Source organism: Natator depressus, chromosome 1, assembly GCF_965152275.1.
Source record: "Natator depressus isolate rNatDep1 chromosome 1, rNatDep2.hap1, whole genome shotgun sequence".
NCBI lineage: Eukaryota > Metazoa > Chordata > Testudines > Cheloniidae > Natator > Natator depressus.
This window is the reverse complement of record NC_134234.1, coordinates 121,518,360-121,543,164: the sequence shown is the minus strand read 5'-3', so window position 1 is coordinate 121,543,164 and position 24,805 is coordinate 121,518,360. Positions and strand designations below refer to the sequence as shown.

The 24,805-nt window shown below is 46.6% G+C and overlaps 1 protein-coding gene and 1 pseudogene across 3 annotated transcripts in view; one reads left to right on the top strand and one right to left on the bottom strand.

Moving 5' to 3' along the window:
* Positions 1-1,913: 1,913 nt before the first annotated feature.
* LOC141995040 (uncharacterized) lies at positions 1,914-4,938 on the bottom strand (annotated as a pseudogene).
* Positions 4,939-4,999: 61 nt separating this feature from the next.
* The window catches only part of CYFIP1 (cytoplasmic FMR1 interacting protein 1), a 139,637-nt gene continuing 119,831 nt past the window's right edge, over positions 5,000-24,805 (top strand). Inside the window, exon 1 of one of the 3 annotated variants that reach the window (XM_074965759.1) lies at positions 5,000-5,232. The gene's annotated coding sequence lies outside the window, so the exon portion shown is untranslated. Of the gene's footprint in view, positions 5,237-5,388; positions 5,494-24,805 lie in introns of those variants that run through there. The other 2 variants (XM_074965750.1, XM_074965768.1) reach the window with 2 other exon arrangements.

Below are 24,805 nucleotides of genomic sequence, written 5' to 3'. Positions count from 1 at the left end.
GGTCGGTTGGGGTGCCTGGGCAGACATGGGTGCTCCTGGCAGACCTTGGTGAGGTCTGTCAGGGGCGCCTGGACATAAATGGGAGTGACTCAGGTCGTTCTCTTCTTTAAGTTTTGTCTAATGGAGATTCAGTCCTACCTGGAATATTGGTAGAGGGATAGCTCAGTGGTTTGAGCATTGGCCTACTAACCCCAGGGTTGTGAGCTCAATCCTTGAGGGGGCCATTCTGCCTCAGGCTGCTCTCCCAGCCAGCAGCACCGCGAGCTGGAGACGATGACAGCTAGCTGTCGTACTGCACTGTCTGCTGCCAGCCTACTCCTCCCTCTGTGAAAGCAGTGGCCAACAATCATTTTGCACCTTTTTCCGTGTGGGCGCCATATTGCTGTCAGCATCGTCATCCACCCGCCGCTGCCACTCTGCTCTCCTGCTCACGCCATACCATGGCAAGCATGGAGCCTGCTCAGATCACCGCAGCAGTTATGACCGTTCTAAACACCACACGCATTATCCAGCAGTATATGCAGAACCAGAACCTGCAAAAGCAGGTGAGTAGGCGACAGCAGCGCGATGAGGAGAGTGATGAGGACATGGACACAGACTTCTCTCAAAGTACAGGCCCTGGCAATATGGACATCATGGTGTTAATGGGGCAGGTTCATGCTGTGGAATGCCGATTCTGGGCCCGGGAAACAAGCACAGACTGGTGGGACCACATAGTGTTGCAGGTCTGGGATGATTCCCAATGGCTGCGAAACTTTCGCATGTGTCAGGGCACTTTCATGGAACTTTGTGACTTGCTTTCCCCTGCCCTGAAGTGCCAGAATACCAAGATGAAAGCAGCCCTCACAGTTCACAAGTGAGTGGTGATAGCCCTGTGGAAACCTGCAACACCAGACAGCTACCGGTCAGTCGGGAATCAATTTGGAGTGGGCAAATCTACTGTAAGGGCTGCTGTGATCCAAGTAGCCAACACAATCACTGAGCTGCTGCTACCAAAGGTAGTGACTCTGGGAAATGTGCAGGTCATAGTGGATGGCTTTGTTGCAATGGGATTCCCTAACTGTGGTGGGATGATAGACAGAACCCATATCCCTATCTTGGCACTGGAGCACCAAGGCAGCAAGTACATAAACCAAAAGGGGTACTTTTCAATGGTGCTGCAAGCACTGATGGATCACAAGGGACGTTTCACCAACAACAACATGGGATGGCTGGGAAAGGTACATGGCGCTCGCATCTTCAGGAACTGATCTGGTCTGTTTCAACAGCTGCAGCGAGGGACTTTCTTCCCAGACCAGAAAATAACCATTGGGGATGTTGAGATGCCTATAGTTATCCTTGGGGACCCAGCCTACCCCTTAATGCCATGGCTCATGAAGCCATACACAGGCAGCCTGGACAGTAGTCAGGAGCTGTTCAACTACAGGCTGAGCAAGTGCAGAATGGTGGAAGAATGTGCATTTGGACGTTTAAAAGCGCGCTGATGCAGTTTACTGACTTGTTTAGACCTCAGTGAAACCAATATTCCCATTGTTATTACTGCTTGCTGTGTGCGCCACAATATCTGTGAGAGTAAGGGGGAGACGTTTATGGCTGGGTGGGAGGTTGAGGCAAATCACCTGGCTGCTGATTATGTGCAGCCAGACACCAGGCGGTTAGAAGAGTACAGGAGGGCGCGGTGCACATCAGAGAAGTTTTGAAAACCAGTTTCATGACTGGCCAGGCTACAGTGTGAAAGTTCTGTTTGTTTCTCCTCGATGAAAACCCCCGCCCCTTGGTTCACTCTACTTCCTTGTAAGCTAACCACCCTCCCCTCCCTGCTTCGATCACCGCTTGCAGAGTCAATAAAGTCATTGTTGCTTCAAATTCATGCATTCTTTATTCATTCATCACACAAATAGGGGGATAACTGCCAAGGTAGCCTGGGAGGGGTGGGGGAAGAGGGAAGGACAAGGCCACACTGCATGTTAAAACTTATTGAATGCCAGCTTTCTGTTGCTTGGGCAGTCCTCTGGGGTGGAGTGGTTGTGTGCCCGGAGGCCCCCCCACCGTGTTCTTGAGTGTCTGGGTGAGGAGGCTATGGAACTTGGGGAGGAGGGCAGTTGGTTACATAGGGGCTGTAGCGGCGGTTTGTGCTCATGCTGCCTTTCCTGCACCTCAACCATACACCGGAGCATATCAGTCTGATTCTCCAGTAGCCTCAGCATTGACTCCTGCCTTCTGTCAGTAAGCTGACGCCACCTATCGTCTTCAACCCACCACTTATTATCTTTAACCACCACTTGTCCTCACGTTCATATTGTGCTTTCCTGGACTCTAACATTGTCTGCCTCCACCCATTCTGCTGGGCTCTTTCAGTGTGGGAGGACTACATGAGCTCAGAGAACATTTCATCGCGAGTGCGGTTTTTTTGCCTTCTAATCTTCACTAGCCTCTGGGAAGGAGATGATAGTGTGAGCGTTGAAACATTTGCAGCTGCGGGAGGAAAAAAAAGGGAGAGTAGTAGTTAAAAAGACACATTTTAGAGAACAATGGGTACACTCTTTCAGGCTAAACCTTGCTGTTAACATTACATAGCACATGTGCATTTGGTACAAGGTTGCATTTTGCCTCTTATATTGAGGGTCTGCCGGTTTGGTGTGAGAGATCACACACGCAGGGCCAGCGGGCAACAGAATTTGGCTTCCAGGCAGCCATGGTAAGCCACAGTCTTTTGGCTTCTTTAACCTTCATAATGTGGGAATGGTTTCATACAGCAGCGCCCTCATTTCCCATACCAAGCAGCCATTGGGTTGGCCATTTAAAATGGGTAGGCAATTTAAAAGGAGGGGGTGCAGTTTTCAGGTTAACGTGCAGCACAAACCCCACTAAACCACCCCCCCACACACACACCCAATTCTTCGGGATGATCGTTTCACCCCTCCCCCCACCGTGTTGCTAACAGTGGGGAAGATTTCTGTTCAGCAACAGGCAAACAGCCCAGCAGGAACAGCCACCTCTGAATGTCCCCTTAATAAAATTACCCTGTTTCAACCAGGTGACCATGAATGATATCACTCTCCCGAGGACAACACAGAGAGATAAAGAATGGATGTTGCTTGAATGCCAGCAAACACCGGGACCATACGCTGCCAAGCTTTGTTATACAATGACTTCAGACTACGTGCTACTGGCCTGACGTGGTAAAGTGTCCTACCATGGAGGACGGAATAAGGCTGCCCTCCCCAGAAACCTTTTGCAAAGGCTTTGGGAGTACATCCAGGAGAGCTTTATGGAGATGTCCCTGGAGGATTTCCACTCCATCCCCAGACATGTTAACAGACTTTTCCAGCAGCTGTACGGGCCGCAAATTAATCATTAAACACACTTGCTTTTAAACCATGTATTATATTTACAAAGGTACACTCACCAGACGTCCCTTCTCTGCCTGGCGGGTCCGGGAGCCCACCTTGGGTGGGTTCGGGGAGTACTGGCTCCAGGTCCAGGGTGAGAAACAGTTCCTGGCTCTCGGGGAAAATGGTTTCTCCGCTTGCTTGCTGTGCGCTATCTTCAACCTCTTCCTCCTCATCTTTCTTGTCCCCAAAATGCGCATCCCTGTTGCGTGATAATCCATTGATGGAGTCAAAGCACAGGGGTGGGGTAGTGGTGGCTGCACCCCCTAGAATGGCATGCAGCTCATCATAGAAGCAGCATGTCTGAGGCTCTGACCCCGAGCGGCTGTTTGCCCCTCTGGTTTTTTGGTAGGCTTGCCTGAGCTCCTTACGTTTCATGCGGCATTGCTGCGGGTCCCTGTTATAGCCTCTGTCCTTCATGCCCTTGGAGATTTTTTTAATGTTTGGGCATTTCGTCTTTTGGAACGGAGTTCTGATAGCACGGATTCGTCTCCCCATATAGTGATCAGATCCCGTACCTCCCGTTCGGTCCATGCTGGAGCTCTTTTGCGATTCTGGGACTCCATCATGGTCACCTCCGCTGATGAGATCTGCACTCACCAGCAGCTCGCCATGCTGCCTAAACAGGAAATGAGATTCAAAAGTTCACCAGCCTTTTCCTGTATACCTGGCCAGTGCATCTGAGTTAAGAGCACTGTCCAGAGTGATCACAATGGAGCACTCTGGGATAGCTCCTGGAGGCCAATACCGTCGAATTGTGACCACACTACCCCAAATTTGACCCTGCAAGGTTGATTTCAGCGCTAATCCTCCTCGTTGGGGGAGGAGTACAGAAATTGATTTTAAGAGCCCTTTAAGTCAAAGTAAATGGCTTCATCGTGTGGACAGGTGCAGGGTTAAATCAATCTAACGCTGCTAAATTCGACCTAAACTCGTAGTGTAGACCAGGGCTGGGAGAGCTCTCTCCCGTGGGCATAAAGCGGCTTACACCAGAGAGCTCGCAGCGGCACAGCTGCATCGTACAGCTGAGCTGTGCCACTGTAAGATCCCTAGTGTAGCTATGGCCCTAGATTCCATTCCTCTATTACGGTTTAGATACTGATTATCTGCATTTCTAATATCAGAGGGGTAGCCGTGTTAGGCTGTAGCCACACAAACAAGGAAGAGTCCGCTGGCACCTTAAAGACTAACAGATTTATTTGGGCATAAGCTTTCGTGGGTAAAAAAACCACTTCTTCAGATGCATCGAGTGGGTTTTTTACCCACGAAAGCTTATGCCCAAATAAATCTGTTCGTCTTTAAGATGCCACCGGACTCCTCGTTGTTTTTCCATTTCTAATAAGTCCCTCTGAGTGTATTACCATTAGCCCACATCAGTGGTATAGTAAGATCCCCATTTTTCGCACCGCCTCCTGCTCTCCCGCGGGGGGACTTTGGCGAGGGACTGTGACCCCGCTGGAGCGCCCCTGCCGCAATCCAGCCCCCGGGCAGATCACTGCCCTCGCTCCGCCGCAGAGGCGGCCAGCCCCGGCTCTTGCGTGTCCGCCGGGGTAGGAGGAGCCCGGCTGCCCGCGGGGAGGCAGGGCCGGGAGCAGCGGGAGGAGGAGGAGGAGCCGCTGGAGCGGCAGGAAGGGTGTTTCCCTGCGCGGCTCCCTGTTGGGCGAGTGACTCAGGCAGGAAACTCCAAGCCCAGCGCGGCCCGGGGAGAGAAGCCGCCAGGGCAACAATAACCCGCGGCGGCGGGGAGCCCAGCCCCGGAGGGCGCCGAGTCCCCGGCAACACCCCGCCCGAGCAGCTGGGGCGGCAGAGAAGCGGCGACCCCGAGAGTCTCCTGCTACAAGTGGGTGAGAGAAACTTCCCTTGTTCCCGCCCCTTCCCCCGCGCTGGGGCTGTGCCCTGCCCGCACGGAGCCCGCTGGGGCGCGCAGCAGGTCCTGGGGGGCTGCTCCTCTTCTCCCTCCCGCCCAGCCGCCCCCGGAGCCCAGCTTCCCCCGAGCTCCCGCTTGGCTGGCCCCGGAGGGTTTGTTCTGGGGCTGGGCCCATCTCTGGCCGCAGCCTTCGCCTGCTTCCCTCCCCGCCCAGCGACTCCCTGAGCGCTGCAAGTATGTACCTCCGTGCCGGGACTGGCTTGATTCTGTGTCTCGTGCAGCGCCCAGCACCATGCGAGGGCTAAACGAGGAACTCCCAGCGAGGCGCGTGGGGGGGTGCTTTGCCCAGTCGGATGGCAAGTGGGAGTGGGGGGCGCATTGCCGCGGGGATGCAGAATTGAAGCTCTAGCACAGTTTATTTATAGTATGGTAGCATCTAAGGCAGTGGTTTTCAAACTTTTTTGTCTGGGGACCCAGTTGAAGAAAATTGTTGATGCCCGTGACTCAACAGTGCTGGGGATGAAGGGTTCAGGGTGTGGGAGGGGGCTCTGGGCTGGGGCAAGTGGTTGGGGTGCGGGAGGGGGTCAGGGCTCTGGGCTGGGGGTACAGGTTCTGGGGTGGGGCCAGGGATGAGGGGTTTGGGGTGCAGGAAGGGGTTCCAGGTTTGGGGGGGCTCAGGGCTGGGGCAGGGGATTGGGCATGGGGTTGGGGCACAGATTTACTTCCGGCGGCTCCCGGTCAGCAGCACAGCTGGGGTGCAGAGGCAGGCTTCCTGCCTGTCCTGGCACCGCGGACGCGCGGCGCTGTGCCCTGGAAGCGGCCAGCAGCAAGTCCAGCTCCTAGGCGGAGGCACGTGACTCTCGCCCACAGGCACCCACCCCTCCCAGTTTCTGTTGGCCGGGAACTGGCCAATGGAAGAGCGGAGCCGACGCTCAGGGTGGGGGCAGTGCGTGGAGGCCCGTGGCCCCCCTGCCTAGAAGCTGGACCCACAGCTGGCTGCTTCTGGGGCGCAGCGTGGTGTCAAAACAGGTAGGCACTAGCCTGCCTTAGCTGGGCAGCACCACCCACGGGACTTTTGATGTCTCGGTCGGCGGTACTGACTAGAGTGACCCAGTGCCTGACATGCCGCGACCCAGTACTGGGTCATGACCCGAAGTTTGAAAAACGCTGATCTAAGGGCCTCAGTCAGAATCAGGCTCTTTTGTACTAAAGGTATATCCCTGTGTCCCACCATTAGGGAAGTGAAGGAAAACAGGGATTTCCAATCTGCATGCACTGCATGCACTGCTAACCTCAACAAATTGAGGGTTATGGTTACTGCTCGATCTTGTTATCCTGAAAGTATTGAATGCTTTAGTATGCACCATATTGTACCATATTGTTGTTTATTAATTATACTGCAGTAGTGCCCAAAGTGCTCCAATCACATGCTTATGTACTGTGTAACTACGGTCCTCGCTAATAAACTGTATATGAAGACAGGGTAGAGGTAAAATAACAGAAGTAAGTATTGTAGACTTGAGGGGAAATGATGAGCAATTTCAGGTCCCAATCCTGCAATTGGTAGCATTCAGGCCATTACAGGATCAGGGCTTGAATTTATATAAAAATACTTCTATTTTATTGCTTGAAGCAATTTAGTCTATTCTCACGTGTGTGTGTGTGTGTGTGTGTGTATGTTTTGTTTTTAATGCTTGTCCCCATATCTCGGGGTGGGCAAACCATTGCCCGGGGGCCACATCCGGCCCTCCAGCCGGTTTAAACTGGCCCTCGAGCTCCTGCCGGGGAGCGGGGTTTGGGGCTTGCCCTGCTCCCATGCTCCAGCCAGGGAGCAGGGTCTGAGGTCACTCTGCGTGTGCATGCCAAGGTTCCCGGAAGCAGCAACATGTCCCCACTCTGGCTCGTACGCTTAGGGGCAGCCAGGGGGCTGTGCATGCTGCCCCCACCCCAACTGCCACCCCCATAGCTCCCATTGGTCGGGAACTGTGGCTAATGGGAGCTGCGGGGGCAGTGCCTGTGGACATGGCAGCATGCAGAGCCGCCTGGCCGCACCTCCACGTAGGAGCTGGAGAGGGAACATGCTGCTGCTTCCAGGAGCTGCTTGAGGTAAGCGCCGCCCGGAGCCTGCACCCCTGACCCCCTCCCATGCCCCAACCCCCTGCCCCAGCCCTGATCCATCTCCTGCACCCCAACCCCAATTTCGTGAGCATTCATTTCCCACCATACAATTTTTCATACCAAGACGTGGCCCTCGGGCCAAAAAGTTTGCCCACCCCTGCCATATCTAGTGCACACACTGGTTTGTCATTGAAACGTTGTTAGGACTATGCTGCTTGTGTTATATATACAGAGTATAATAGAAAATTAGATTAAAAATAAAAAACCTATGAAGAATTACATAGATTTGCAGATGAAAGGGGGTAAAGGCCAATGTGTGTTTAAATAAAAATATTATCCAGAGCAAGACCTTTGAGGAAGTTGATTCTTCTCCAATTAATATAATGTTGCCTCTCTGTTGTAATGGAGAATATAAATAAATACGTCATCCACTGAAGGACATTGTGGTGATCCGACAACATTTAATCTATTTGCTCAGCATGACTTTCTGAACATTTAAATGGACTTAAATCTATTGGAAAGTCTTTCTAGTGGTGCAACAAGTCTGTCAACAGCCGGTATGTTTTAGTAAGACACATCGCCTTTGTTTTTAGCCCTGCAGTATTTGCTAATGGGTTTGAAAAGCATTCAGATATGTTGCACTTTATATCATGGAAGCATACTACAAGCAGTTCATGCTTTATGACATATAGTGAACCTGTCTTAAGAGACCACCCAGAGGGCCAAAAAAAATTTTTTTTTTAAATGGATGCCGTGGCATTTAAATATAAGGCCAAACAAATTTTTACTAGAAGCCCTGGAAATACTTACAGTAATCATATAAGAAATGGAGTTGCCTATTGGAGTTTCTAGTCCTTGCTGCTGGTCTCGCTGTACACTAATATTTGTTTGCCATAATGTATAATTGTAATGAACTATATATTGAAAGGGTTTATCCATGTACCATTTTTAATTTGTGTACTTCTGAAATTGGAATTTGTAATAATACTTCGAAACTTATTTGTGCTTTCTGGGCCATATTATTACATATGTTTAAAAATGGTCATGCTCAGATCGAATAGCTATGATTTGTACAGTTGTTTACTCCTTACATCAGCATTCCAACTCATGGACTAGTCCAACTCAAATTCTGCCACTTTTCAAAAGCTGTTTTGGCATCTGAACATGGTGTTACAGCTTGTCTCTTCTAAAATGATTCTTTAAAAAGTGTTATCCTGAGTAATTTGTCTGTGAAGTTTAACTGGTGTAAAAAGACTCATGTTGATGCAGTTCACAGGGAGTGGGATTTGTTTAAAAAATGCAAATTGTAGAATGTTGGGGTAGGGCAGAAGGATTTTGTGTTAATCTGATCAGGTTTTTTTTTCTAGTAAGAGAGAATTCTGACATGAATACTGCAAATTAAAGTTAAAAAAAATCTGCAATGTACAGAATGTAGCAGGAAAGTGGTTTAAAAAACCCCCAAAATAAACTGAGGTTAAATAAGTTGCTGTAATGGGTGATATGATTGGACTTGTGCAGTCTTCTCTATTGTAATCTAAAAATACAAAGGTTCACAAAAATATAAACACTAAATAAAAATAAAATAAAATACAATTCAAGATAAAAACGGATATGTCAACAAAAAAGTACCGAGAACTATACTGAGAGTAACTAAGACCATGATCCTACCAGCTGTGCAGGTTAACCCCTGTGCCTGTGTAGAGCCCTGCTGACTTTATTATGATTTTCCACTATTTTCCCATGTAATTGTCTAAGGTTTGTTTGAAAATTTATATTGACCTTATTGAAATATGAGGATTTTATCTAAATATTATGTGACTGTACCTGTTAAGTTGGGCTAAACCATAACACTCTTTGAGTTGATTTTTTTAAAGGTTGCATGGGTAAAGTTAATTCTTGCATTTTCTGACTTTTGAGTGGTTGACTTTGCGACCTTATTGCCCTTTGAATGTAGTTATTTGCATGTAAGTTCCTAGGTTTTATTAAAGCAAACAGAAAAAAACAAAAGTTTCTTTATGTGGAACCATGCTGACCCTGTGCATGGATCATCATCAGGGTTTGAACCTAGGACCATGAGATCCATGGCACAAACCTTCACCACTGCATTTTTTATGTGGACCAACCAGTAAAGGTCTGTGTGACACACAGTACACATTGCCTTTGGCTTATATTGCTATTTGCAAAACAGCTAGGGAGTTGTGGGAATCAAGAGTCATGGGTTCTGTTCCTCACTCTGGAGGGGAGTAGGGTCTAGTGGTGACAGACAGCACAGCCAAGCACATAAATTTGGCACATTCTTTCAGAAAGACAGAGTGGTTTATTGGACTTGGGTCTGCCATAATAGAGACTGGCTTCTATTTCCATCTCTGACTAGAACTTGTAGTCTCTTCCTGGCTTCCATTCCAGCATGACAGCCTCTATGCCAAAATGGGTGGAGGTGGGAATGCTGCTACTAGGCCTGTGTCCGTATCCCATCTAAAGTTCAAATATGGTGGTGCCTGGGAGCGTGCTCAGTGCAGATAGTGGGCCAGTGAGCATGGGAACATGCTCAGTGCAGATGGAATGTTGCTAGATTTTAGCAGCAAGTCTGTGACAAGCTTTACAGGGCATGTGCAAATTGTCATTTTCAGAGGCTTATAAATGGCCAGTGTCTGGGTGAATTTTCACAGCAACAACAAAAGGCACCTCTCCGAATCCAGGGCTTAACACATTTCAAGCCCTTGTTCCATATAACACAGAAGATAAACATTTATGGTATACGCCCATTCAGTGGATAACTTTGGGTATTGTTTGTGTATTGCGTCTGTCATTTAACTGTAGTCAAAGGTATCCTCTAAATTTTAAATAATTAACCAAATCACTCGTTTTTTTTCCATACTGACGCTACAGCTTAATTACTGCATGATGAAAAATTAGATTTCTGCCATCCTCCTATCTTTGTATTAACCTGGATTAAACATCTAGCGTCACTCAGGCTGAAGAACTGCTTTTACAACTTCCTGGAGATTAGGGCACAGAACCTGAAACACTAGTTCCTACCATGTTCAGGCACGACAAAGTATTGCAGTTAATTTGTGGTGGTCATATCTTACATTATTTTACTAAACAAAAGTATTTTCCTAACACAAATCTAAAGATTTCCTCAATATCTATGGTTTCAGAGTAGCAGCCGTGTTAGTCTGTATTCGCAAAAAGAAAAGGAGTACTTGTGGCACCTTGGAGACTAACAAATTTATTTGAGCATAAGCTTTCGTGAGCTACGGCTCACATTGGATGAAGTGAGCTGTAGCTCACGAAAGCTTATGCTCAAATAAATTGGTTAGTCTTTAAGATGCCACAAGTACTCCTTTTCTTTTTGCTCAATATCTATGGCTTCTCTATATGCTGTTTGCTCTTTTCCACTAATTTTATGTATCTGTCTGTCTGTAAAAATTGAGTTTACAGAAATATTTGTAAATAGCAGAAAAGGTCATTTCTCCAGATAGCTCCATGTTTTAGGGAAGTCTGAACCGTGTAAACCTCAGCGTACTGGAAAAAGTGGGATTTTGAAACTGTTACATGCAGCTAACCAGTATGACTAATGTATGTCATTTCAGTAGAAAATGGGCTAGTATTCCCTACCCCCACTCTTGACCAGTCAGTGAGTTGAGTAACAGGTGAAGTTAATGCAGTGTATGCAAAAGAAAAGACCATCCCAGAGAGAATGTTTAAAGATATCTGCAAAAAGATCAAGCAGATTAAATTCTTTATAGTTTTGTTTCCTCTTCCTGGACATCCTTGGTGGTCCAGCATATTTGGGAAAGGGTTGTTTCTGCTTGGAGGCCCCCACCACCTGCAAAAAAGGATAGAGTTCATGTATCACTATCTATCATTTATCAAATTGCCTCTGTTGCTTGTGTTTTGGGGACACTTGCTCTCTCCCTTCATTACAGGGGAGTATCTTTGGGGCGAGATTGCTTGTCTTAATTTTCTGTAAATGAACGGTTTTGGGGGTGGAAAATCTTCTTTACTCTTCCACATTCCTCAACTGCAGGCAGCCCAAGAGCAGCTTCCGCTTCCCCATTGCTTCTGGATTTGAGTTGCTTCATTCTTCCTGTCTGCTGCTGCCACCATGAGGGATCCCAGCTGGCCTCTTCTCTTATGTGATAATAGGGTTTGGAGCTGGAGAGATTTCTCCTCTCCCTGTGACATACTGAAACAGTTGAGATGAGCAAAGATGCTCAAGCTGGAGACCCCTCAGTATAGGAGTGGGCTGCTGGCAGGGCATGGTCTGTGAGAGATCCTCTGTTTTGGAAAGTCGCTTACCCAACTTATGTGCCAGATATGGATTTGTTAATCTTCCGGGCATGCCCATAAAGCCCAGCTTTTCTCTCTTCTGCACTTCAGGAGCAACTGGACTGAGGGTTGGTATGATTATATTCATGGTTGGGGCAGTCCTTCTATACTATTGTGTGCATTTTAACCTAGGGGATAGATACCCAGGCCATAGGATGGACATCTATAGATATATTTCTATAAATTCAGATAAATACAATTTCTGTTTGGAGGAGAGAGGGGTTTCCCTCTACAGGAAGAAGGTTATAAGAAAAATGTTAACATCTTTAATTACTTAGAAGAAGGAGTTAACAGTACATTAATAAAATTATCAAATGCTACTAAGTTGTGAGGAATTGTAAAGGAGGACAGGCCAATAATATAAAGCAACCTTAAAGAGACAAGTGTGATCGTTACTTGGTTACCTGCACCTTTGACTCCTCCTGATTTCTGAGAGTTATTCTTTGAGTGCTTGAAGATGTCTGTTCCACTGTAGGTGGGTGCGCACCTCATGCACAGTTAGACAAAGAACTTTTTCCCTCAGTGATACCCACCAGGGTGGCTCAAGCGCTCATTGTCGCCACATGCTACTGCATACTGGTATAAGAGGGCGGAGCGGCCCCTGATGCTCCTCAGTTCCTTCTTACCGCCAGTGAAGCTTGTCAGAGCGACTTCAGACTTGTGACAAGTACTTCCCTCAATCCTTGTATATTAGGGTGACCATATTTCCCAAAGGCAAAATGGGACACCGTGTGGAGGTAGCCTGAGGAGTCTCTCTCCCCCCGCCCCCCAAGCCTTTGCTGGCCCGAGCCCCCCCCCCCCCCCAGGGTAGGCGTCTCTGCTCTCCTGAGCCCTGTCCCCTGCCTCCCAGCATGGGGCTGGCATCACTGCTCACCCAAGCGCTGTCTGCCCCCCGCTTGAGGGGGGGCTGGCGTTGCTGCTTGTCCGAGCCCAGCCTGCCCCCTGCCCAAGCTTGCCTCCCTCCCTGCGTGGGGCTGGCATTGCCGCTCACCCCTTTGCATGTTCCTCCACATCCCACTTCTCTGACAAAAGTGCTAAAAAAGCACTTTTGCGAAAAAAAGTTGGGACGGCTGGAACAGGGCTTAAGAAAGGGACTGTCCTGGCCAAAACGGCATGCATGGTGATCCTATTGTTTATATATCCTGCTACTGTAAACATTTAGTTAGTTGTAGCTATTTTAGCTAGTTTTAGTGATTGTTTTTGTTTTAGGCCATCTTTCCCCATTTTTGTACTGGGGATCAGTACCAAAATGATGCCTTGCTTGCTAGGATTTGAGTCCTACCAGGCTTGCGCTAAGCATATGCTGGTTAGTGACCCACACCTAACCCACTTAAAGGAGAATCCCACGCTAGTGACAAATGTCACACATGTAAAGAATTCAAGCCCTGCTGAAAGAAAGAGTGGTGAGGCTCAAATTCTTGCTTGTGGAGGCAGCCTTTTGTCTTCCACTAGAGTCAGCACATGGGAAAAGCACCCCGAGCACATCAACTTTGGTGTGGAGTGCTGCACCACAGATGTTTGTGGCTTCTGGGTCCCATTTGCTGTTATCAAAGAGAAGACTTAGGTCTGCTTCACGTTTGGTACCTCGATCAAGTATATTGGTACCACTGCGTAGTAGAGGCAGAGTCTCTGAAATGTTCAAGGGGACACTCTCCCTAGAGCACTCGCTCCCCAGAAGGGATCGCTGCCTCTGGAACTGTGCCAAGTCTGTTGAGGCCATCCCCTGAAAGACCTTTACGGAGTCATCAGTTGCTGCCGCTCCCAACCACTCTGGAGGCTTATGCAGCCACAAGAGACTTGCTTAGCCTCTCGGTACTGGTATTGCGAGCAGTACGGGAAGGTATACAGCTGGTACCGATGCCTACGGTGTCTAGCTCACCGCATCGAGAACCTGCAGGATCTTTACCCACCAGAAGGCCACAAAAACTGGTGCAATTGAGAGGCAAGCCGCAGATGATGTCCTTGGTTTTGCCATCTCCGGGATCTGGCTGTCTCTCACCATTCTCAGCTGGTTCTGCCCTGCCGTTTTCAGAGGCATTGGATTTGTCTTCATCAGATTCATAGGTGAGGTGGTCTATATCCCGTCCAGGATGGGAAACATACCTGCCTCAGCCTCTTGGGGACTATGGACCGTGTAGTGGTCTCAATGCTGGCTTCCGTCTAAGAGACAATGGTCCAGGCAAGGATGCATTGTAGCGGCCCATATCAGTGGCCGTTCTGGGCTCCATGGGGTGTTTGCCCTCTGGATAGGACTTTTCCTTACCCCATTTGCTCGCTGTCCTGGAGAGCATACTGCTGCTGTCATCACCAAGAGCATCGCTCACAGGTACCCAGTACGGAGTCCAGGACTGTGAAGTCAGAAGCCACTCGGGCACCGTCTCTGCTGCAAGATACAGACCAACCACCACCTCAGATGCCTGCTGCATCCTCCTCCTTGTAACCAGATGAGGCTGTTGAGCAATCAAGTGTCTCACCACCACCAGAGGACTACAGAGCTCATCAAGACCTTTTAAAAAAAAAAAAAAAAAAAAAAAGTGGCCTCTATACTTGACATTAAGGCAGAGGAGGTGTGAGAGTTCTCACAAGTTGGTAGACATCCTGGTATTGTCCACTCTGGCCAGGGTGGCTCTACCAATTCATGGAGCCAGTCAAGGCCCTGTGGCTGACAATGTCCTCCTTGCCATGCACAGTGAAATGAGCTAAAAGGAGGTACTTTGCCCCTTTAAGGGGTATCAACATTTTTACTCCCCTCCCTCTCTTCTCTGGTGGTGGCAGCTGCCAATGAGTGTGAGAGGCAGGGACAACAAGCGTCCATGCCAAAAGGCAGACTCGGAGGGTAGATCTGTTTGGTGGCAAGCTTTATTCTTCAGGAAGCCTGCAGTTTAGGATTGCAAACCAACAGGCACTCCTGAGTCAATATGACTTTACCCTCTGGGAGACATTATACAATTTAAAGACAAGTTACCAGAGGACTGCAGACAAATGTTTGCGGTGATGGCTGAAGAGGGTAAGCTGGTCACCAGGACAGCTTGTATAGCACAGACTTGGCTGCTTGAATGATGGTGTCAGATATTGCTATGAAGAGGTGTTCGTGTTTGCAGTTGTCTGGGCTGCCCTTAGAGGTCCGACAGGCTATCCAGGACCTCCCTTTTGAAGGTCCCACCCTGTTTTTACACAAGACAGTTGACGGTTCATCTTAAGGATACCCCAGCAACTAAAAGAAAACAGTTTCTTCTGCAGCAGCCATACAGGCACCAAGGATTACCTACCAGATCCCAAGATCCACCAGGGAAAAAGGGCAGGGAGGCAACCGCCACCATCCTCCTCTTCAGCATCAGTGGGCTCATCCTGTCCAGCTGCTGTGTCCAAACAGGCATTTTGGTGGGTTTGTTGATGACAGTAGTACAGTTACTGTAGTTCCACGTGTTCCCCAGCATTTGTTTACCATTCTCCCATGCCACTTCCTGAGTGCTTGGGGCCATGTAACATCAGACTGCTGGGCCTTAAGCATCGTGAAACTGGGATATGCTCTTCAGTTCAGTTCTCACGCCCAATCCCCAAGCCTTCCTTCCTTCATCCCTCTTCAGGGACCATTCTCGTGAGATTGTCCTCCAACAGGAAGTCCAATCTCTTCTTCAATTTGCCACTGTAGAGGAAATCCCATTGTGCTTCGGAAGGAATGGCTTCTATTCCCATTATTTCCTCATTTCCAAAACATAATGGGGTCTCAGGCCTATTTTAGATCTAAGAGGTTTGAACAAGTTCCCGAAGAAAATAAAATTCCTCATGGTTACCCTATCTGTCCCTGGAACACGGGACTGTTACGGTAACCTCAACTTAAAGGATGCTTACGTCCATGTTGTGATACACCACAACCATTAGAAGGTTCTCAGATTTGTGGTGAATGGGTTCCATTACCTGTTTGTGGTACTTTGATTCAGTCTTTCAGCTGCTCCTTGGGTGTTCACAAAATGCATGACCTTGGTGGCGGTGCATCTACAAAAATTAGGAGTCCACGTGTTCCTGTACCTGGATCACTCTTCGATTGGAGGTCGGTCTGAGGCCCAAGCATTAGCCAGTGTACTGACAATCCGGTCCACGTTTGACAGTAGAACTTCTAGTAAATCAAGACAAATCAATCCTAAAAACAGTACAGAGAGTAGAGTTCGTTAGGGCAGTCTTAGACCTTAGGCCTTACTATCTCAATCCAGGTTCGAAATATTATGGGACCTAGTTTGAAAGCAGTTTGAAAGCATACCCTTTCACCATGGCACGCAGTTGCCTCAGGCTTCTTGGTCACATGGCAGTGTGTACCTAGGTAGTCCATTATGCCAAGCTCCAGCTCAGAAGGCTGCAGGCATGGCTAGCTTAGGTGTATGTCCTAAGTTGTCTGTATTTGGACAGGGTGGTTTGAGTGCCAGTGTTGGTTTTGTCATCTCTGGATTGGTGGATGAATCCTCTGAAAATTGGCATGGGGGTCCTCTTTGTTCCTCCACTACCAACCCTCACTCTAGTCACAGATGCATCATTGCTGGATTGCGGAGCTCATCTGGGATCTCTGCAGACTCAAGATCTCGGGTTGTCTCAAGATCTAAAGATCCATACAGATGTCAGAGTGTTAACAGTGGTTCATTTCACCTGCTTGACCTCCCTCCCCCAAATAGTAGGAAAGAATTTATTAATTCTAACACACAGCTCTGTGACTATGTTTTACGTAAACAGACAGGGAGGAGTGCAGTCGACCCAACTATGCCAGGAGGCAATTTGCCTCTTGGACTTTTGTGTAAACAACTTGATTAATCTCACAGCTGCTTACCTTCCAGGGAAACAGAACATGGTAGCAGATCAGCTGAGCAGGTTGTTCTTCGATCACCACGAGTGGTCATTATGCCCAGATGGGGCCAAATCTATCTTCCAGCTCTGGGGGACTCCCCAAGTGGATCTGCTTGCAACAAAAGCCAACTGATGACATTTTCTGTTTTGTTCCTGGGGAGTTCTCTGCCCAGGCTTACCGACAGATGCCTTTCTCTCCTCTTGGAAGAATTCCCTTCTGTACGCCTTGACTCTAATCCCATTGCTACTCAGGGTTTTGTTCAAGGTCAGACAAGATCAATGCTCACCTCATCCTTATAGCAGCAGCATTGCCTCATCAACACTGGTACTTGACCCCTACTAGCCTTGTCAATCAAGTCGCCACACTCTCTTCCATTGGATCTGGACATCATCTCCCAGGGCTAAGGTAGGCTGCTCCATCCCAATCTCTGAGCCCCCCTTCTGACAGCATGAATGCTTTATTGTTGACAGCATTTAAGAGATCTTGTTCAAAGGACATTCAAAAAGTGCTTTTGAATAACACAAACCCCTTAGCTAGGAGTAGTTACTTGGGTAAGTGGAAGCACTTCTCCATTTGGTCCCATCAGAATGGCGTATCTCTGGAGTGTGCACCCTTGAGCCTTGTACTGAACTAGCTCCTTTACCTAAAACAGAGTTTGTTCATTAGGTCTACTAGAGTGCATCTGGCAGTTGTTTCAGCCTTTCACATTTCGGTAGATGGTAGATCCTTTTTTTCCCCTAACCCCATCGTGACCAGATTCCTGAAGGGTTAGGTCAGGTTGTATCTTCATGTGCTCGATCTCATCCCTCCCTGGGATCTGAATTGGGTCCTAGCTAAATTGATGGGTCCACCCTTTGAACCACTTACATCTTGTTCTCTGCTGTACCTCTCCATGAAAGTAGCATTTCTAGTGGCCATTACCTTTGCTAGAAGGGTTGGAGAGTTAAAAGCCCTGCTATCAGACCTTCCCTATACAGTTTTCCATAGGGATAAGGTTTATCTCCATCTTCACCCAAATTTTTCTCTTGACCAGGCAATCTATTTGCTAACTTTCTTTCTGAAACCTCATGCTCAGAGGGATGAGGAGAGGCTACATTCACTGGATCTCAGAATGGTCTCACTTTTTATCTGGACCGTATCAAGCCCTTCAGAGCTTCAACTCAGTTGTTCATTGCAATTGTGGACAGAGGGAAAGGCAAATCGGTATCCATACAGAAGATTTCATCCCAGATCTCTCTGTGCATTCCTTTATACTACCATTTGGCTAATATAACCCCAGCAGCTGGAGGATTGGTGCATTCTAGTACAGCGCAGGCAACGTGTGCAACTTTCTTGGCATAAGTACCTATCATAGACATCTGTAAAATGGCGACGGGTACTACCAACGGAAAAAGTTCTCCAACAGTTGTGCACGAGGCGCACACACACATTTACAGTGGAATGGATGTCTGCAGCACATCTCGAAGAATAGCAGATACAGAAAGGTAGGTAACTGTCCCCCCCGTGCCCCCCTTCCTTCCAGGTCTCAAGCTGTCACCTCTCTCAATGTGGAATCATGTAATTCTTCCATTCTTAGACCAGGACTTGGGCTGCAGTCCCCGGTACTAACCATGATGAAGCTCAGCAGGTCAGCCTTAGGTTCAGTACCTGCAGTTCTGTTCCCTCCGGGAGCTATTACCCGTGGCAATACATTGACCAGACAGTCTTCTTAAAACAAGTGTTATTTATTTAGAACAAAAGAATTTCAGAGAAAACAGATCTTAAAACAATAAATAAGCTATACATATGTCTAGCTTACCAGGTGTCTGTCCATCTTCTTCTGTATGGGGATCTTTGGTCTAACCTTCCTGTTGAAGGTTAGACCAACTGCCCACTATTGAAAATTAAATTCACACCCTACCCTAAGCTGTATTAAAGTGCAATAGCTATTCCTAAATATTCCTGAGAGTCCAAGGAAGTTTCTCTGTACAAAGGATAAGTTTTGTAGAACAGCACCGCTACAGGTGCACAGGATACTAATGTACTATTTTCTCTGTCCTGAAGCAATGGCTGATAGGGGAGTAATTAAGTGCTACAATAGCCCGATCAGGGCTCAGAAAGTCCTGAAACTCCTTGAACCAGGCTCTCTGCTCATGTGTGTCTCAGGCATATCCTAGCAAGGGCTCTCTGGATGTATTGCTTGGGTTTTTTGTTTTTATTTAATTGGGATTGGTTAGTTGTTTGTTCAATAAACTGGTAATTTAATTACCTAGGCTTGACTGTTGCAAGCATTTATCCCCAAAGAGCAACCCAGAAAAGTCAGAGTACCATCATCCCGCTCTGATGAGGGCTTGATCTGATAGGTCTTTTTCCATCTCTAACTTTTATGATTCTGTTAAATATGTGTGTGGGTGTGTTTATGCAGATAGCATCTGTTGGGTGGTTCAATAACGGATGGAAACTTAAAATGTGTGAACTGTATTAGATCTTTGCTCAAATTAGTCAGCTGCCTTCTGCAACAGCAAAAGATTCTCTTCCTGTCTTAAACTGTAAACTAGATGTGCTTTTATAATGTCTTCATGAGCCAAAGCCTTCCCCAGTGACTTTAGGAAGGGAACTACTTACCTGGGTTTCTCAGATATATCATCTTGTCCCCGACATGGTATTGATGATACTAAAAAAAATAGGTTTCAGAGTAGCAGCCGTGTTGGTCTCTATCCGCAAAAAAGAACAGGAGGACTTGTGGCACCTTAGAGACTAACAAATTTATTACAGCATAAGCTTTCATGAGCTACAGCTTATGCTCAAATAAATGTGTTAGTCTCTAAGGTGCCACAAGTCCTCCTTGTCTTTTTACTAAAAAAATAAAAAGACTAAACACATTAGCAATTAAAAGGATACTGTCAACTTAAAACTTCACTTTTTTGAATTTTTTTTACCTGCTGTTGTTGATAATGACACTTAAGAGACTAGCAAAAATAATTCTTTGTTTTGTACTTTGACTTGTGCATTTGACAGTACCTTTGAAAGCTCCCCTATTAGTCCCTTTCCCCTATTTGTGTGACTCTTCCACACAGCAACAGGGAGAGAGACACTTAAACTTAAAAGAGAGGCATGGAAAATGCATTTATTAAAACAACAAACATTGTTCAGAGAACAACTGTAGGGAGCTAGTGTAAGACTTGAAACTACATTTATCTCGTCTTTCGTGATTTGCTGGTGCCTCTTCAATTAAACTGCCAAGGCTTTCCTAGTTAAAGAGAGTGAAACTGACAATCGTGCATCATCATCATCATCATCATGTTCCCATTATGCCTTTGGCGTTTGGCGTAGTGACAAAGCTCCTCCACTCCTGTTTCTGGCAAGTCTTTCAGTGGTTCTCCAGCTGTGCCCCAGGTTTTTCAGCTCAGTTTCCACAGCTCTTTGCCATGTTTTCACTTGCCTTTGGGTGTCCATCTTATTGCTATTTTGGTGATGGAATCAGTTTCCATCCGAAGCACATGGCCAACCCAGTTCCAATGCCTCCTGGCAATGATGATGCTCCTATCTTCTTGGCTGCACTGTGTGAATAGACATTCTTGCAGGGTACCAAAAGTATTGTGGAAAGGATGAGGAAATGTTGCATTGAATGCATTCTAACTAAGCTCTCCCATATCAAGGGAAAAAAATCCTATTTGATTGAACTGAACACCTTTCTAGGACCAATTGCAATATTACCACACTGAATATTCTTGTGAATAAAAATAATATTCAAATGATGCTGTCAGTTTTTAGTAAAAACATTTTGTTTTTTCCTGCCGTTTGCAAACCCAGTACTGCAGCATCATGCTAGTAGACACATTCAATAATTGAATGTCACTAAATATAGTCCAAGTTAAATACACCTCTACCCTGATATAACGCGGTCCTCGGGAGCCAAAAAAATCTTACTGTCTTATAGGTGAGACCGCGTTATATTGGGATAGTGGGAGGAACCGCTCCCCACCCCAGCTCGCCTCCGGCTACTTCCCTGAGTGCGCCGCCGCCGCTCCGCTTCTCCCCCCTGTCTCCCTCCCTCCCTTCCTTCCAGGATTGCCGTGCCAATCAGCTGTTTGGCGTGAGCAGCCTGGAAAGAAGTGGAGGGAGAAGCGGAGCGGCGGCGGCGCGCTCAGGGGAGAAGGCAGAGGCAGAGCGGAGGTGAGCTGGGGTGGGGAGCGGTTCCTCTGCGCCCCCCACCCCAGCTCACTTCCGCTCCGCCTCCTCCCACGAGCGCGCCACAGTGGTGCGGCAAGCCTGGGAGGGAGGAGAAGCGGAGCTGTGGCGCACTCGTGGGAGGAGGCGGAGTGGAGGTGAGCTGGGGTGGGGGCGTAGCAAATAAGTGGGGGGTGCAGAGGAACCGCTTGTGGTAACACAAATTCAGATATAACGAGGTAAAGCAGCCCCGTTCCCCGGAGCTCTGCTTTACCGCATTATATCCAAATTTGCGTTATATTGGGGTAGAGGTGTAAAATGCAAAAGTTAAACTGCATAAATGTTACACAGTGAGGCTCCAATCCTTCAAAGAAGTCAGTGGGCTTACTCACAGTACATAAAGGTAAGCACGTGTGAGTCTTTCCAGGCTCTCATCCTAAATATTTAATAACCTAAGACACTGTGCTTATGACACCACGAAAATATTTCTTCAGAACATTTTTGTCTTGACAGTGGTGTTCCCTGCCGCAAGCCTACAATTGATTTATGTTCTTCCTATAATCTCTTCATAATTTAAGGCTGTCTCTACTCTACAGACCTGATAGCAGCATAGCTGTATTACTGCAACTGTGCTGCTATAGGGTCTCCCGTGTAGCTGCTCTATGCTGACGGGAGAGAGCTCTCCTGTTGGCATAATTAAACCACCCCACAACGAGCAGTGATAGCTATGTCAGCAGGACAGCGTCTCCCGCTGACATAGCCTTTCCATACTGGTGCTTCTCTTGGTAAAACAATGTATTTTGGTCAGGGGTGGGTTTTTTTTTTTTTTTTTACACCCCTGGCCAACTAAATTTTACAGACAAAAGTACTAGTCTAAACATAGCCTTAGTTACAATGTCTAAAAGGGTAGTAAGGGCTTTTAGCTAGACTTTTGCATGCATTAAATAAGAACAAGGTAAGTATGATGAATCCAGTTTTTTTAAAATGTTATGTAAAATGCAGCCAAATTGCAATGATGTTATGCTGCTTTATTATGCCTATCAGACATTACCATAAATAGAGCCACTAACTAGGAACGTTCTCTGAGTCTATACCATATTTTTTTGGATAAAAGTAAAAGGACCAAAGACGACTACTTTCCCGTTAGCTTTCTCTGCTAAGGGCCTAGCTATGCTACTAGTATAATGCTGGCTGTATTGCTCATTTAGTGGAGTTCATGTTTTAACATATTCTCCCATATAAACTAGCCATAAAAATATTACGGCTAAGGGACATTGAAATAACCATACAATGCTGTTCTATAACATATTAGAAGCATTTTGTCCATCTACACTAGTAATTTTTTAAAACCTGTTGCAAGTTAGATATTGCACTAACCATGCCAGACAACTGTGCTAGCAGCCCGCAGTTATACCTGTTTTGATGAGCCCCAAGCGCTACTAGCATGTTGATGTTAGCTCCCCCAATTGGAGAATGTGTCAGGCTGTCTCTGGGAATTTTAATGACTTTGCTGCTGGCCTAGTGCTGCATGGCCATGGCATAATTGTATAGTTTGAAATGAATGCTGACTGACTGCTCACAATGGAGAGAAAAATACAGCATATTGATTGTAAAACCAAGGGGACCAATTGGTATCCAGTAAAGGAGTCTTAATTTTAAATATGGCATTTTTATTTTAAAATAGAAAACAAATGCATTTCCCCTCCCTCCCCAGTGAATAAAAAAACATCTGAGTGGAATGCTGGGATCTGAACTCTGAAAAGACTGAGCGGGTCCAAAGAAATCACATGCACGTGACTGAGTAAGGGTAAACCCTGTCACTACAGCTTGGTTTTCAGAAACACAGCTTCCTCTGTGGTGGTGGTGGTGGTGGTGGTGGTGTTTTTTGTTTCAAGATTTTACAGAGTAGCACTGATGTTCCTTATGGCCGAGATTGATTCCGTTGTGTGCATCTAAAGCTCATAGCTCAAGTGAAGTCTCATTTTTCTGATTTCGAGAAAAGGTCTGAGTAGGCTTGAGTTAGTGCTCTAGCTATTTTTAATTCTTGGAGATCTGGGTTCACATTCTGAGATGGATCACAAGAGAAAATGAATGTTAGTTTTCTCTTAATCCTCATTGGTGCACATGACAAAACCACTACAGTATTTGGCACGTCTATAGTAAAATGCACGTGGTGTTAAAATGGGAGAGAGAAAAGGCCAGAACAGAGTTTAATTGATACAGCTACACAGAGGCTTAGCCATAAATTGCCTCATTCTAGTTTAGTTGTTCCCATATCTTCTTGAGAGCCCTTTCACCTTACTCCCAATATTGGCTTTTGTCATATCTTGACACATGTTGCATATCTCTTTTCTCCCCCCCCCCCCCCCATATTTTCTCCCAGTAGTCTCATCTTTTCTCTCTTCTTGGTCCTCTTAATCTCCCTTCTCTTTTCTCCTGCTGTGTGTCTCCCACAGCTGTCCCCACAATCTGCTGGGTCTGTTTCTTCCCTACTATTTCTGTTTGGGACTGTTCTTCTTTCTGCTTGCCTTGCTACCAGCCTGTTGCTATAGACCAGTGGTTTTCAACCTGTGATCCGCAGACTGTTTAAGATTTCCAAAGAAGTCCACACCTCCTTTTGAAATTTGTAGGGATCCGCAAATGAAAAAAGGTTAAAACCCATTTCTGTAGATGCTTCAGTGAGCGATGCTGTATAGTACCACATAGGGGTGCTGCAGAGAACATAAGGGTGAAGCTGGTAAGTAATTTCCCAAGGGAAAACTGTGTGACCCTGTAGAGGTGGTCTGGTACCCCCTTTTGCTCCCCATAAATTGGGAACCTTTGCTGTAGCTAATGCAGTACAGAAACTGCTGTGCACTTGTACTTAGGACAGCTTTGACTACAAAGTATTGTAGAATAATAATCCTCACAATAGCACTTTCTGATAGAAAAGCATTGGTATTCCCATTTTACATACCGGGAAACTGAGGCACAGAGGTAATGATTTGTCCAGGGGTTGCAGTGGAGAGTTAGTGTGAGACTGGGATTGCCTTTCTGTGAAAATTTCTAAACTTGGTAGTAAGGGATCTATTGTAGCAAGGACCACTGAGATTAAGACATCTCCTAGGAGAGCTCTGAATAATATAGAATTATTTGTATGAGAATTGGCTTCTGACCATATTGACTCTGGAGACAGCTGCTGACTTCAGAGTGGGTTGCATCCTTCCAAAACAGCTGAGAATTTCACTGTTACTGTGATTTATATTTTGGCACATAAAGCTATATAAGGAATGTTCAGGTTACACCTTTGGATTATGCAAGATAAATCTTAATCTTTGTCTCTTTATATTTTCTGCAGTGTAAGCCTGTGGTGCATACATTCATTTTTAATTGTTAAATGGACATTTAACTTTTTTTTACTCAACTTATGATGACAACTATTCTAAATAAAACCAAACCTCTTATTCTCTGTCTACCAGAAAGTGCTTCCAACATGGACAAATTTACATTTTTTTTTAGAGGACTTTACATCCGGAAGGATCCCAGAGTGTTTTATAGAGCTCACACATCCTTTACTGAAATGCAGCCATCCGTGGGGTGGAAAATAGCCGGTCAGCAGCTTGCCATAGTTCTAGATAGGAAGTGAAGAAGAATATTGTATGCAGTTGGAGCTGCAAGGAGTATGACAGACAGAGCTTAACACCATTACTGTTGCAACAAGTGTTAATTGGCTCTTTGGACCACAAGTGGTCAGTTACATAAGTTTGCCCCCTCAGCTAAGTGGCATCACTTCTAGCAGCACAGTGGCCACCTAGTACCGTGCTGGGTTATTGGCCCAGTACTGATTGGGGAGAAAAGAGCAGTATTGAATCGCTAACAGCACTTCTGGGTCACTTAAATGGTCCCACCGAAATCGCTGACATTGCCTCGCCCTTAGAGCCCAGGGCAGTATGGCTGTTCCATGTGTTGCTAATAATAAAAATGTCAACAGATATGTGTGGTTAGTCTGGTAAAGATTTTTCTGTCCCAATACAAGTTTGAAAACAAATGGGGGTTTACTGGTGTTGTTAACCACATTGTTTTCAGTAGTGTAACGCACACTCACAAGAGGATATGCGGTTTTACCCACAG